General features: G+C 40.6%; 1 long non-coding RNA gene across 1 annotated transcript in view; it reads right to left on the reverse strand.

Moving 5' to 3' along the window:
• Positions 1 to 12,332, reverse strand: part of LOC129473283 (uncharacterized) — a 75,680-nt gene extending 63,348 nt beyond the window's left edge. Inside the window, exons 1-2 of the long non-coding RNA XR_008654236.2 lie at positions 12,279 to 12,332; positions 11,981 to 12,091 (exon numbers count right to left, since the gene is read on the reverse strand). This is a non-coding gene — a long non-coding RNA (uncharacterized lncRNA). The remainder of the gene's footprint in view (positions 1 to 11,980; positions 12,092 to 12,278) is intronic.
• Between the last annotated feature and the right edge of the window lie 1,630 nt (positions 12,333 to 13,962).

Here is a 13,962-nt window from a genome sequence, read left to right on the forward strand (position 1 = left end):
AGCAACTAAACACTTGATAAGTTTGAGAGATGGGTATTAGAAGGACAAATACAATTCTGTCTTCAGAGAATACCTACGTAACATTCTGATCTCATGATCCCATTTTTAAAGCTTCCAAAAGAAGTGAGTCCAAAAGCAACATCTATTACTGAACTCAGCTTAGAAGATTTTTTTGTTTGTTTGTTATACAGTCTCCTTTCCAAAGATCGGATAAAAGACATGTCTTGACCAGGCGTGGTGGCTCACACCTGTAATACCAGCACTTTGGGAGGCTGAGGTGGGCGGATCACCTGAGGTCAGGAGTTCGAGACCAGCCTGGCCAATATGATGAAACCAGTTTCTACTAAAAGTACAAAAATGAGTCAGGCATGGTGGTGGGCGCCTGTAATCCCAGCTACTTGGGAGGCTGAGGCAGGAGAATTGCTTAAAAGTGGGAGGCAGAGGCTTCAGTGAGCCAAGATCATACCACTGTACTCCAGCCTGGGCAACAGAGCAAGACTCCCGCTCAAAAAAAAAGACATGTTTACTTCAGTTTCTTCAGTTGCTTTCATGAGGAAACTGGCCCTTACCATTCTCCTTCACAAGACAGGGGAGAATAGTCATAGTCTTGAAAAACTATGTGCTTTGAGTATTCAGCACGTCAATGAAAATGAGCAGTCTTGAATAACATAAGATATTCTTTAGGTTACATAAGACGCAAATATTATAATCCCTAATCAGACAACTAAACTATGGATAGTTGTATGGGACTTAAAGACACAGAATTACAATGCTGTTGTGTTAATTCAGTCATGTTAATTCAGTCCAATTTTATAAATAAGAATCTGAAGTACATAGACATCAAGTTACTTTGCCACATTTACTCAGTTGCAAAGCCAAAAAGAGATCTCCAATCTTGACTCCTGATGAAATTTTTCATTATGTCACTGGAATGAATTTTCAAACTATGCCTACAATTTTTACCCTGACCACTAATTCACATCTTTCTCATGGCTGGAAGTTAATAAATTGCTTTCAGAATTGATCAAGGGTTCGGATATGGCAGAGTATGTGCTCAGGGCTGGGCCAGGAGCAAGGCCTAGGAGAGATGAGGACACTGGTTGTTGTGATAGAGTGTGGCCCCTGCAAGGAGAGGTGCCATGTGTAATGCACCATGGGCGCACACACTAAGGAAAGGTGACTATTCCATACTGGTTTCAACAAAAATCACTGGAGAGAGCAATGAGAAAAAATGTAAAAGAAAACTCTCACTCTTTAATAAAGTGAAGGCCAAAAAAAAAAAAAAGAGCGGCCAGGTGCAGTGGCTCACGCCTGTAATCCTAGCACTTTGGGAGGCCCAGGGGGGTGGATCACCAGGTCAGGAATTACTGGTGATCAACCATGGTTTGCCAACATGGTGAAACCCCATATCTACTAAAAATACAAACATTAGCTGGGTGTGGTGGCATGTACCTGTAATCCCAGCTATTCGGGAGGCTGAGGCAGAAGACATGCTTGAACGTGGGAGGTGGAGGTTGCAGTGAGCCGAGATCGTGCCACTGCACTCCAACCTGGGCAACAGAGCAACACTCCATCTCAGAAAAAAAAAAAAAAAGCAACATTATTAGGAAGGACTTACTCCTGCTACATTAGAACAAGGCAAGGATGATGGAAGATACAGAAAGCTTTCCTTTATCTAAGTTCCAGGCAGAACTAGATAGAACAGAAACTTGGAGCAGAGCTGTTGCCAAAGCCCTGAGCTCAGGTTAAAGGAAACTGTCACTGTTCCATTTCTCCTTCGAGTTTCAAATTTGGTTTCCCAGTGTGCCACTGTAAAAGGGTCCATCCAGTACTGGGGAGAAAACAAATTCCCAGCTCCCACAACTTACAACAACTGAAACTGGTTATTTAGGATTCCCAGAAAGGATTAAAAAAAAAAAACAAAAAAAAACTCATTTGTTTATCCTTGCAGGTCAGTTAGGTTAACAACCTCAATTGACCACCATGAATGAAAAAAGTTAAGGAAGAAGAATACAAATATGGATTTTGCATTTATTGTTTGTTGTCTTACTAATTGCAATTTGGGGGCCTTGACACAACTGTAGTTGATGGAGGTTAAACAAGGAAGACTGTTGGTTTACAGCCTATTCTTGGCGATTTGGAAGTAAACAATAACCAATATTTACTCAGGCTACTAGTTGTATATGCTTCCTCCTCCTCTCTATCAGATGACACAAAGTGTGAGCACCACATAGAGAGTGCCCCAAAATTTACAAATTGTCACATGTATCGTATCTCATCTAATACAACAACCACAAGACTAAAGTGTTCTTTCATCATTTGACAAATGATAAAGGGAGAACTCAGGGAGGTACAAAAATTTCCCAGTGCTCACTAGGTAACTGGAAGAGGCTGGATTATAACACAGAGTTTCTGACACCAAGTGCCCTGAGCCACGTGTACTCATTTAATATCTTATCTCTCATTCTCCTTTCCTTTGCTCACATATAAAGAGCTGAGCAGAAGAGGTTTTGAATGTTGGGTTTTAGGAGAATTTGTGGATTTCAACTCTCCATGTTCTTCCTATGCCCAGATTATTATCAATAACACAGAGTTGGCATTATGTGATCTTTCGGGTCTCTGAAGAGAAAAACCAATAAATAAATAAGTAACCAATTTATTTGCAACAAATTGGTTGGAAATAAAATATAGGCTTAGCATACATTTGGCAGGGTTGGGGAGGGGGTGGTGGGCAAGGAAAGTCTAATAGTCTTCTCTTTCTTGGTTCTGGAGCTAAGAGTATCAAATCTCCAGTGGAAAAGTCAAACCTACTTTCCAATCAAATAATGAAGCCTTCCATGTTAATCCCTACACAAGAGATACAAAGAGAATGTATACAGGGATCATTTTATGGATGTTCTGGAAAGACAACACCTGTTCTTTGGACCCTAGTGCCTTTGGTTACACCCAGGTTTTAAGGGGATGAATATAAATCTTTTTGGAAGATTAAAAGAAATCCAAAAATTATAATATTCTTTTGCTTCCCAAGAAAAACAATCTTCAGATAATTGGGATTTGATGAGAGCGGTGGAGCTATGCAAATCTTATGCCATTATGAGCATGCAATAATTAGCATTCAGACTGTTAAAGTTATGAAGCAATCCCTTTGCTGTGTGATTCAGAAGCCTTGGCTCCCTACTTTCAGATTAAAATGAAGACTGAAAGACTAAACTTCAACTATGTTTGAATGTCTGTGGGCCGTTTTCCCCACAACTAACAACCTTATTTAAACTCCCAACTTTTAAACTGCTAAAACCATGGAAACATTAATAATGGCCCTCCTTCATTAAACCTCAACTTCCCCTCCCACTTGTACTTTTGACCAATTTATTCACTTCAAAGCAAGCAACAGCATCCTGTTCAGTTACTCAGTAGGACCTCTGTATCTTCACCCAACACCTTAAACCAAAAGAACACCAAAACCCACAAAAAAAAAGTCATGATCTCTACACTCCTCCTAGTCTATTGAAGGCAATTATGTAACCTCAAAGTTTTTGCTTTTATTTTTTATTTTTTCAGTTGCCATGGGAAAGACTGTTTGGGCAGCTCCAACTGCACAGGGTAATTACTGGCCTCCCAAAATGCACTCACTCACAGACACACACACACACACACACACACACACACACACACAAAACCTGCAATGATATAAAGAAAAAGTAAACATAATTTTAAACATTTTCAAAGAGGCCAAGAAGGCATTAAACAATCAATGTATTGCTTTGCTACTGGCAGAAATAAACAAAACAGCCATTTACTGTCAAGAAAACAGCATTTTCAGAGCTGAAGTAGTAATAATAGCAATTACTATTTCCTCAGAATTTAATATTTGCCAGGTACTGTGGCCTAAGTATTTTACACAGATCATCTTATATGATTTCCATAAATATAAATCTACAATTCCCATTTTTACAGAAAATAAATGAGGTTAAGAGAGGCTGACTAACTTGCACAGGGCTGATTAGTAGTGCAGCCAGGATTCAAACCCAGAGCCCACAGTCTTGGTGCTCTCACTGTGCCTCATGGTGCCTGCCTGCCTGCCCACAGCCTATGTTATCATCACAGCTCGCTTCTGGTCTGGGCTAATGACCTGTTGAAGGAACTCAAATGATCACTCATCTCATCTACTGAAACTAAGAATAATTCAAAATATTTTGGGGTGTCAAAATGCATATGACCAGCCTGAGCTGCAAACCTGTCTCTACAAAAGAAATAGATTTAAAAAATTAGCCAGGAACAGTATTGCATGCCTGTAGTCCCAGCTACTCAAGAAACTGAGGTGCGAGGATCACTTGAGCAGCTGGGAGATCAAGGCTGCAGTAAGCCATGATTGCACTGCTGTACTTCAGCATTCCAATGTGGGCGACAGAAAGAGACCCTGTCTCGAAAAAAAAAATGCATTTGACCACAGGCTGCACCAGTAACAATGATCTTATTTCATTATCTACAGTACAATATAAGTATGCATATGTAACATTCAAATACTGTGGTCTTTTCCATTTTCTTAATCAGTTTCAATTTCTCAGTGTTAACTCCTTAATTTAACACTTATCAATAAAAATGCTATCTGCTAATGTGCATTGTAACATTAATTTTGAGTTTTAGGAGGTTTGTAAGTGTGGGGTAAGGAGAAGAGCTATTCAACTCATCTATTTTATTTTATGTTATTATTTTATTTTATTATTCCCAAGAGAAGAAATATTTTTACTTTGGCTTCTTCATGAATTTAGGTAATTACTGAGATTCTTGCCATCTTTATACGCTGGATTTGATTCCCTGTGGTGGAAAGTGTATACAATTCCCAAAGAAATCTATGTTAATAGTATACAGTTCAAATATTAAAAGAGATTAGGTGGTATCAGAAGCAGAGTCTTGGACCAGGCCCCCAACCTCAATGGGTAGATCATTTAACAAGCCAACACATGCTAATAGAATCTTCTAAAGGGCTGGACACCTCTCACAAGGTCCCCCTACCCACCTTGACTCTGTTTATCAAGGGAGGAATCCCGACAGCATGGAGCCCCCAGGCCTCCCCTCCTCCATCAGCACAGCATGCCCGCAGTCACAAGCTGCCTGCAAGTTTGGTAAGACTCTGGCGCCAATCCCTTGGCCTCATCTGACCCGTCTTTCTGCCGTATCACTCATCTCCTGGAAAGGAACATGTTTCCAAGCTTCTTCCACATCAGCAGTAGGAAAGGAATTTGCAGTCTTTGAGTATTAAGTGACCTGGGTAGAAAAAAGTCTTAGAAGGGAGGTGAGGCGGAGGGGTGGGGAAGTACAATGAGATACTTTCACTTTGCCAAATTCCCATCCCTTTTTGGCTGTAGGCAATGCCAGAAGAGAAAGCCAAAAGGAGGTAGGAGGATAAGTGCAAACAGCTCCTCCTCTTCCCTTGCACTTCCTGGCTGGATATCTGTAAACATCTCTCTACCACCCTTCCCCACGCAGGGAGCCTGGGGACATACACACACTTGCCTAACTGCTGGAGCCACACCATCCACATTAACTACCTCTCTAAGTCCCTGAGAAGCAGATCAGGCAGAGTGGCCAGGGTGGGGACAGGGTGGATCCACAGAAGGCCACCTGATGACCTTTCCATTAACAACCAGAGCTCTTGGTGCTGCCTCCCAGAGATGAGTAGGGGAGGTGTCTAGACAAAGAAGAAAATAAAAATGTTTTCTTCCTTCCCTTCCCTCAGTCACACTTTAAACCTTCCTCTGAGCACTGCAGTAAAAAGAAGCAAGGAGGTGCACCTAGCTGGAGAGCAATCTCCAGGAAGCTAGATGAGCCATCCTGTGTGTGGGAATGAAAGGCAGACCAGAACAGAAAGCAGTGAGGTTGTGATTCCAAAATCCCAGCTCCCAAACCTGTGGCCAGAGCAGAGCCTGTAATTAAACATGAACTTGCCAGTGGCTCTCTTAATACATGAGGCAAAAAGTTAATGTCTGATGGACTGGGGCCCATGCCAAACTCCAGCTCAGTTGCCTCCCCACAGGGGACTAGTTCAAAGAAATGAGATCTAGTGGTAGTGAACAAGCCAAGTAAGTTGCAGGGAGGCCCCAGCTCACAGCTCTGCCTTTGGAGCCCCTCCTCTGGGCTTCCCTAATACTCTATGCACAGCTCCTCCCCAGGTACTCACAGCCATCATTCATCTTTTATTGATCTGTCCTGTCTATGAAGCAAAGTGGAGGGCTGCCCTTTTCTGGACTTTATGTGCTTGGTACCGAATACACTAGATCTGCACTGTCTAATACAGTGGTCACTAGACACATGTGGCTCTTGAGCCCTTGAAATGTGATCAGTCCAAACTGAGATGTATCTCGAGTTTAAAAAGCACAGTGGATTTCACAGACTTACTATGAAAAATACAGTTAAATATCTCATTAATTTTTATATTAATTAAATATTGAAATAATATTTTGGATATATTAGGTTAAATAAAGTGTGTTATTAAAATCAATTTCACCTAATTCTCTTTTTTTTTTTTTAGCATGGCTACACATGTGGCTTATATTCTATGTCTATTAGATAGTATTGTTCTGGGTATTCCATGAGGGAGGGAGGGAGGGAGGGAGGGAGGGAGGAAAGAAGGAAGGAAGGAAGGAAGGAAGGAAGGAAGGAAGAGAGGGAGGGAGGAAGGAAGGGAGGGGGTCGGGCAGGCAGGCAGGCGGGCAGGCAAGAGAGAGAAAGAGAGTGGGGAGAGGGATGGAGGAAGGAACACCAAGAGAAAGAGAAAGTTGACTGGAGACCAGTATAAATGCTTTTAAATCAACATATAATAGAAATGGTTTTAAAGAAGTGAGGTTATTTTCAGAAATAATTTTTGTATCTGGAACTACATTTCATTCTGAATCATTTGCTGTGAGAAAACGCTTACTAATCACCCAGGACTCCTAAAGGATGAGAGAGCAACAGACTGTCGGCCAGGCCACATCACAGAGGCCAAACTCAATCTTCAGTCCTGTGGTAAAGACTTGGGAGAGCAGAAGGGAATTGTCACTTGGAGATAAAACAATGAATCTGGAAACCCCACAGTTTTCCAAACTTCTCTTTATCCTAAATGTAACGATTCCCTCAGTTCAGCTGATTAAATATGTTCTTTAAAACTGTTTTTAAAAATGCACAACCTTCCACCAAACATTTAAAGAAGTAAGCCAGGCGCAGTGGCTCACGCCTGTAATCCCAGCACTTTAGGAGACTGAGGCAGGTGGATCACCTGAGGTCAGGTATTTAAGACCAGCCTGGCCAACATGATGAAACCCTGTCTCTACTGAAAAATACAAAAAATAGCTGGGCATGGTGGCGCATGCCTGTAATCCCAGCTACTCGGGAGGCTGAGGCAGGAGAATCGCTTGAACCTGGGAGGCAGAGGTTGCAATGAGCTGAGATTGCACCATTGCACTCCAGCCTGGACAACAAGAGTGAAACTCTGTCTCAAAAAATAAAAATAAAAATAAATAATTAACACTGATCTTTCTCAAATTCTTTCAAAATACTGAAGAAGATAAAACACGTTTTTTGTTTGTTTGTCTTTTGAAACTGAGTCTTACTCTGTTGCCCAGGCTGGAGTGCAGCGGCACAATCTCAGCTCATGGCAGCTTCTGCTTCCTGGGTTCGAGTGATTCTCCTGCCTCAGTAGCTGGGACTACCAATGCACACCACCATGCCCGGCTAATTTTTGTATTCTTAGTAGAGATGGGGTTTCACCATGTTGGCCAGGCTGGTCTTGAACTCCTGACCTCAGGTGATCCACCCACCTCGGCCTCCCAAAGTCCTGGGATTACAGGTGTGAGCCACTGCACCCAGCTGATAAAACACTTTTTAATTCATTCTATGAGGCCAGTATTACCGTGATACCAAAGCCAGAAAAAGAAAGAAAACTATAGACCAATATCCCTTATAAACACTGTTGTAAAAACTCTCAACAAAATACTAGCCATCTGAGTTCAGCAGAATATTAAAAGAATTATACACCACAACCAAATGAGATTCAGTCCTGAAATGCAAGGATGGTTTAACATAGAAAAATTGATGTAATATATAATGTTAACAGAATGAAAGACTAAAACCACATGATCATCTCAATGTGGTTGATTCAGAAAAAGGACTTGACAAAATTCAATACCCTTTCATGTTGAAAATACTCAACATACTAGAAAGATATCTACCTCATTATAATAAAATCCATATATGAAAAAACCCATAGCTAACATCATAATGGTAAAAGACTAAAAGCATTTACTCTAAGATCAGAAATAAGGCAAGGATGCCTGCTTTCACCACTTCTATTCAACATGGTACAAGAAGCTCTAGCCAGAGCAATTAGGCAAGAAAACAAAATAAAGGCCATCCAAATTGGAAAGGAAAAGTAAAACTATTTCTGTTTGCAAATGATCTGATCTTATCTCCAAAAGAACCCCCGATCCCGCACTCAAAAAATTGTTAGAGCTAATAAATTCAATAAAGTAGCAGGATACAAAGCCAACACATAAAAATAAGTTGCATTTATATATACTAACAATGAACAATCTGAAAAGGAAATTACAAAAATGGTTCCATTTATAATAGCATCAAAAACAATGAAATACTTAGGAATTAATCAAGGAGTTAAGAGATTTATACAATAAAAACTTTCTGAAAGAAATTTAAAAAGACATAAATACATAAAAACATATACCATGTTCATGAATTAGAAAATTTCATACTGTTAAGATATACCACCCAAAGCAATCTGTAGATTCAATGCAATCTCTACCAAAATCCCAATGACAATTTTTGCAGAAAGAGAAAAATCCATTCTAAAATCCATAGGGACTCTCAAAGGATCCTAATTAGAAAAAAAAATCTTGAAAAAGAACAAAGCTGAAGGATTCACACTTCCTGACTTCAAAACTTACTACAAAGCTACAGTGATCAAAACATGGTGATACTAGCATAAAGACAGAGAGATGCACCAGCAGAATAGAAAACCCAGAAATAAACCCTCACATATATGGTCAAATGATTTTTGACAAGGATGCCGAGACCACCCAATGGGAAGGGGCAACATTTTCAACAAATGGTGCTGGGAAAATGAAATGTCCACAAGTGAAAGAATGAAGTTGGACTTTACATAACACCATATACAAAAATTAACTCAAAATGGAACACAGACCTAAGCAGAAGACCTAAATCTATAAATCTCTTAGAAGAAAATGGGACAAAAGCTTCATGCCATTGGATATGGCAGTTATTTCTTGGCTATGACGCCAAAGGCATAAGCAACAAAAGGAAAAGAATAGATAAATTAGCCTTCATTTAAAAATTTTAAATTTTGTGCATCAAAAGCCAACAGAGTAAAAAGGCCACCCACAGAATGGGAGAAAATATTTGCAAATCATATTTCTGATAAGGGATTCATATTCAGAATACACAAATAACACCTAAAAATTCAACAACAACAAAACAAACAACCTAAGAGACAGGCAAGGGAACTGAATAGATATTTCTCCAAAGAAGATATACAAATGGCCAATAAGCACATGAAAAGATGCTCAACATAACTAATCACTAAGGAAATGCAATCAAAACTTCGAGATACCATCTCATGCCCATTTGAATGACTACTATCGAAAAATCAGAAAATAAATGTTGGTGAAAAGGTGGAAGAACTGCAGCCCTTGTGCACTGTTGGTTGGAATGTAAAATGGTACAGCCATTGTGGAAAACGGTATGGGAGTTCCTCAAAAAATTAGAAATACAATTACCATATAATCCAATAGTTCCACTCCTGAGTATGTACCCAAAAGAATTGAAGCAGGCTCTTGAAGGGATATGAGTACACCCATGTTCATAGCAGCACTATTCACAAATACTAAATGTGGAAGCCACACAAGTGTCTGTCGATGGATAAATGGATAAGCAAAAATGTGGTATATATTAATACATACAATCGAATATGATTCAGCCTTAAAAAGGAATGAAATTCTGATATATGCTACAACAGGGATGATCCTTGAAGGCTAATTATGCTAAGTGAAGTGAGTCAGTCACAAAAGAACACATACTATATGACTCTACTTATATGAGATACCAAAAGTGGTCAAATTCCTAGAGACAGAAAGTAGAATGGTGGTTTCCAGCGGCTGTGGTGGGAGGAGGGCATGGGGAGTCAGAGTTTAATGGGTACAGAGTTTCAGTCTGGAAAGATCAAAAGTTCAAGAGATGGAGTATGGTGATGGTTGCAAAAAATGTGGAAGTTCGTAATGTTGCAGAACCATAAACGTACAAACAGTTAAGATGGTAAGTTCTGTGGCAGGTATATTTTACCACAGTTTTAAAAAAAGAAGAAAAAGACAAGGAGGAGGGGGAGAAGGGGGAGGAAATGGAAGACGGGGAGAAAAGGAGGAGGAGAGGAGAGGAGGAAAAACGAGGAGAAAATGTGAGAACAGTGAGAGGAAAGGGAAGGAGGTGAGGATCCAGGGGATTAGAATGAGAGGATTAGAATGGCCTTCAGGTCATGAGAACGGGAATTCACACATGTACCCCTATGACTGCCTGGAAATGTTGACAGAGCAGGGCCACTGCTCACTAAATGTTTCTATGACAATATTTTATCTTCCAATACTTGTACAACCTTTTCATTTTGCCACTTGAACTTGCAGGAAGATTCAAAAAACAGACTGAGGGTGAGTACACAAATGAAAAAAAGACAAGGAGAATGTGTGTGTACATGCTCTATTTTTTGTAAAAATTACAATTTCTTTCCATCCACCATCCATATACTTAGCCCCAACCTGTCCTTACCTTGGCTAAAGTCAAGAACACCAAACTTAGTAATACTGAGAGCAAGCATATGCTTTCAGATGCTATAAATGTTATTTCTAAACTGATCTAACAGGATAATAGTAACAATAGATATTATGTGGTAGGTATCTTGCAATCTACTTTAAAAATTACATTATTTTTTACAGCAGTTTTGTATTATTAACGCCATTTCACAGACGAGACAACAGAGGCTAATAATTTCATCCAAGGACACAAGGTAGATGAGATTTGAAACCCAGGTCTGGTTGGTTGCTGGTAGGAAGGGAATATTTTGTAAATCAAGGCCATCTAAACAGGAGGAATACTGACAAATGAGAAGAAACAGAAGCGTCAGTGGAGGTAAGGGCAAACAGAAACTCACTAGCTAATCCGACTGCCAAGACATGATAACTGCACTGCACGTAATGTCTGAAACCTAATGTGGGTTTTTTGTTTGTTTGTTTGTTTGTTTTTACACAGAGTCTCACTCTGTAGCCCAGGCTGGAGTGCAGTGGCACGATCTCAGCTCACTGCAACCTCCACCTCCTGGGTTCAAGCGATTCTCCTGCCTTAGCCTCCCAAGTAACTGGGATTACAGGCACACGCCACCATGCCCAGCTAATTTTTGTATTTTTAGTACAGACGGGGTTTCACCATGTTGGCCAGGCTGGTCTTGAACTCCTGACCTCGTGATCTGCCCGCCTCAGCCTCCCAAAGTGCTGGGATTACAGGCGTGAGCCACCGCACCTGGCCAACTTAATGTTTTAGGAGGGCTGAATGCTGTGTCCCATGTCCCTTTGAAAGTCTTTTTTTTTTTTTTAATCTCTAAATCTCAGCTTTATAAACAAGAATCAAAAGAAAACGACTCAACCAAAGAAAGAGAAATTCTGGTTGGGCAAGAACATTAATAATCTGCCTTCCTACAGGGTCCTTTTCTCTAAGTTATATATTAAAGAAGTTACATGGGAAGAAGAAAAAATCAGAAGGTAAACAGAAAACTACTCCAGCAAATGTACTGACCTCTAATGAAGGATAATTTCCTCAAAAGTATTTATGCTTTCTAAAGCATTACACTTTATGTAAAAGTAAAGCTGAAGTATAGAAAGCAACATCAGAGAATTTGATTCTTCACATACAGCTGTCAGGGATGGTTTACCTGAACCCGCAATGCAATCCTAGAGTGTAAGAGCAACTTGGTGAAATGGGACAGAAAACGCCCTGTGAAGCCGCAGACTCTGGAATCTGTTATACCCATTTCCAATCTCACCTAGAAATCCAGAAAAAAAGTCACTTTCAGACACATTACAGGATTAAAACTTTGCCTTCTTACAAGAAGGTTAGAACTATATGAACACTTTGCCATTTGCTCTGCTCTTCCATTTACAAGGTTTTTTGTTTGTTTGTTTTGCTTTTTTCCTCACAAACATCTACAGTTGACAACAAAGCGTTCTTACACACAACACTGCCCACCCTCTAGTCTTTCTGTATCCATTTTTAAGTGCCTGGAAAACACAAGAAGGGGAAACAAAGGGCAAATGCCAGTCTGTGACCTCTGTCTGGACTTAGCCAAGCGTGATGTGTGAATCAGGTGTGTGGAATGGAAGTTTCCATGGCAACGAGACTGCCAGGCAGGCAAGGACTTCACACAGGCTTTCTACCAAGGTGATAGAAACAATGAGGCCACCTGAGGGACCTCAGCAAAGAGGGAGGCGGCAAAGTTCAGAGATCTCCAGCGACGGCAAGGACCTGGATCTGCACTGACTTATTCCACACCCACACCCTCTTGCTTCTGATTCTGTCCTGCCAGCTCCTTGAGATAATTTCTCATCTCTCTTTTTGGAGGGGAAGGAAGGGATAAACTGGAGAAGTAGTCTCTAAAGAGAATTGCTTATGAGAAAAATGTAGAGGGGTCTGCAAGAGAAGAGTTTTCTTTACGTAGAAAAAAAGCAGCTCTGTGAGTCCAAACGTTCAGCCACATTGACAAAACTCTGCCTGTCTGAAAGAAGCACTTAACATTTTCTCTAAGCTTCTTTGCTTTACCTTGCAATGTGCTCTTTGAGAACCGAGACCATAATGAAAAGATCCTGAGCTATATTTTGGTTTTATGGATGTTTAAAATTATATTTGCTATAGATAGATACTTTAAAATGATTCTAAACTTGTAGAAACGTATATATTTTTTAAAGAGTTGGCGTTTTTAGTCCCATGACTTGTAGATAAAGTACACGATTTTAATGAAATCAAAGTTTATCTTGGTTAACTAACTGAAAGAAGGTAATCTGAACGCTAGGACTATGCTGATATTATGGCTTTTCAAGCCATCTTCCTGACTTGAGACACGCAGATGTTAAAAAGAACCAGAACAAGGCTTGTGCATTTGGAACCAAATCACGGAAGACAGCAAATTCCGCTTCTCCCTTCTCCACCATTTTTAGCTTTGCTCTGGAAGAGGCCTTTGGATTCCTCCAGAATGCTGCCGCAGAGACTGAAGAAGAGAGAAGCACCTTACGCGACTGCACTTTACACTATCAACTAATGTCTCTATTTTAACAGATTGCAACAACTGTTGCAACAGTGAGCCCATCCTTCCCACTGCACCAGAGGAATTCTTCTAGGCTGCAAATTTGATCAAGTCACTCTCAGGCTCCCAACCTTTCAAACAGTTCCTCACTGTGCTCTGAGCAGTGGAGATCTCTTAACCATCGTTTCCACAACTACACACGATCTGGCCTCGGTAGATTTAAGCTAAGGTGTCCTTAGCTTCATCTTCCACCATTCCCCAACTTGCCCTTCACATTCCAGGCAAATTCAACTACTTTTAATTCCCCAAATATACCATTCCTCTCTCTCGGCTCTCGCCTTTTATGTTACTGATTTCCGTAAAGAACATTTAAATCTTTCCTGGTATCTCAGCTCTGCTATCACTTCCTCTAGGAAGCCTTAGCCCCTGGCACAATTTCACCCTTAAAGTCCTTCCTAGGGGCAGCCATAGCACCCTGGGCATCTCCCTACAGCCCTTACCATGTGAGACTGCAACTGCCGGCTTTGCCTTTCTGATCCCCATCCAACTGGAACGGGGAGCAAGAAAAGGGCCTTGTTTACCTTTGTCTTAACTTGGGACCCAGAGCTTAGTAGATG

This window comes from Symphalangus syndactylus, chromosome 23, assembly GCF_028878055.3.
Source record: "Symphalangus syndactylus isolate Jambi chromosome 23, NHGRI_mSymSyn1-v2.1_pri, whole genome shotgun sequence".
Taxonomy (NCBI): Eukaryota; Metazoa; Chordata; class Mammalia; order Primates; family Hylobatidae; genus Symphalangus; species Symphalangus syndactylus.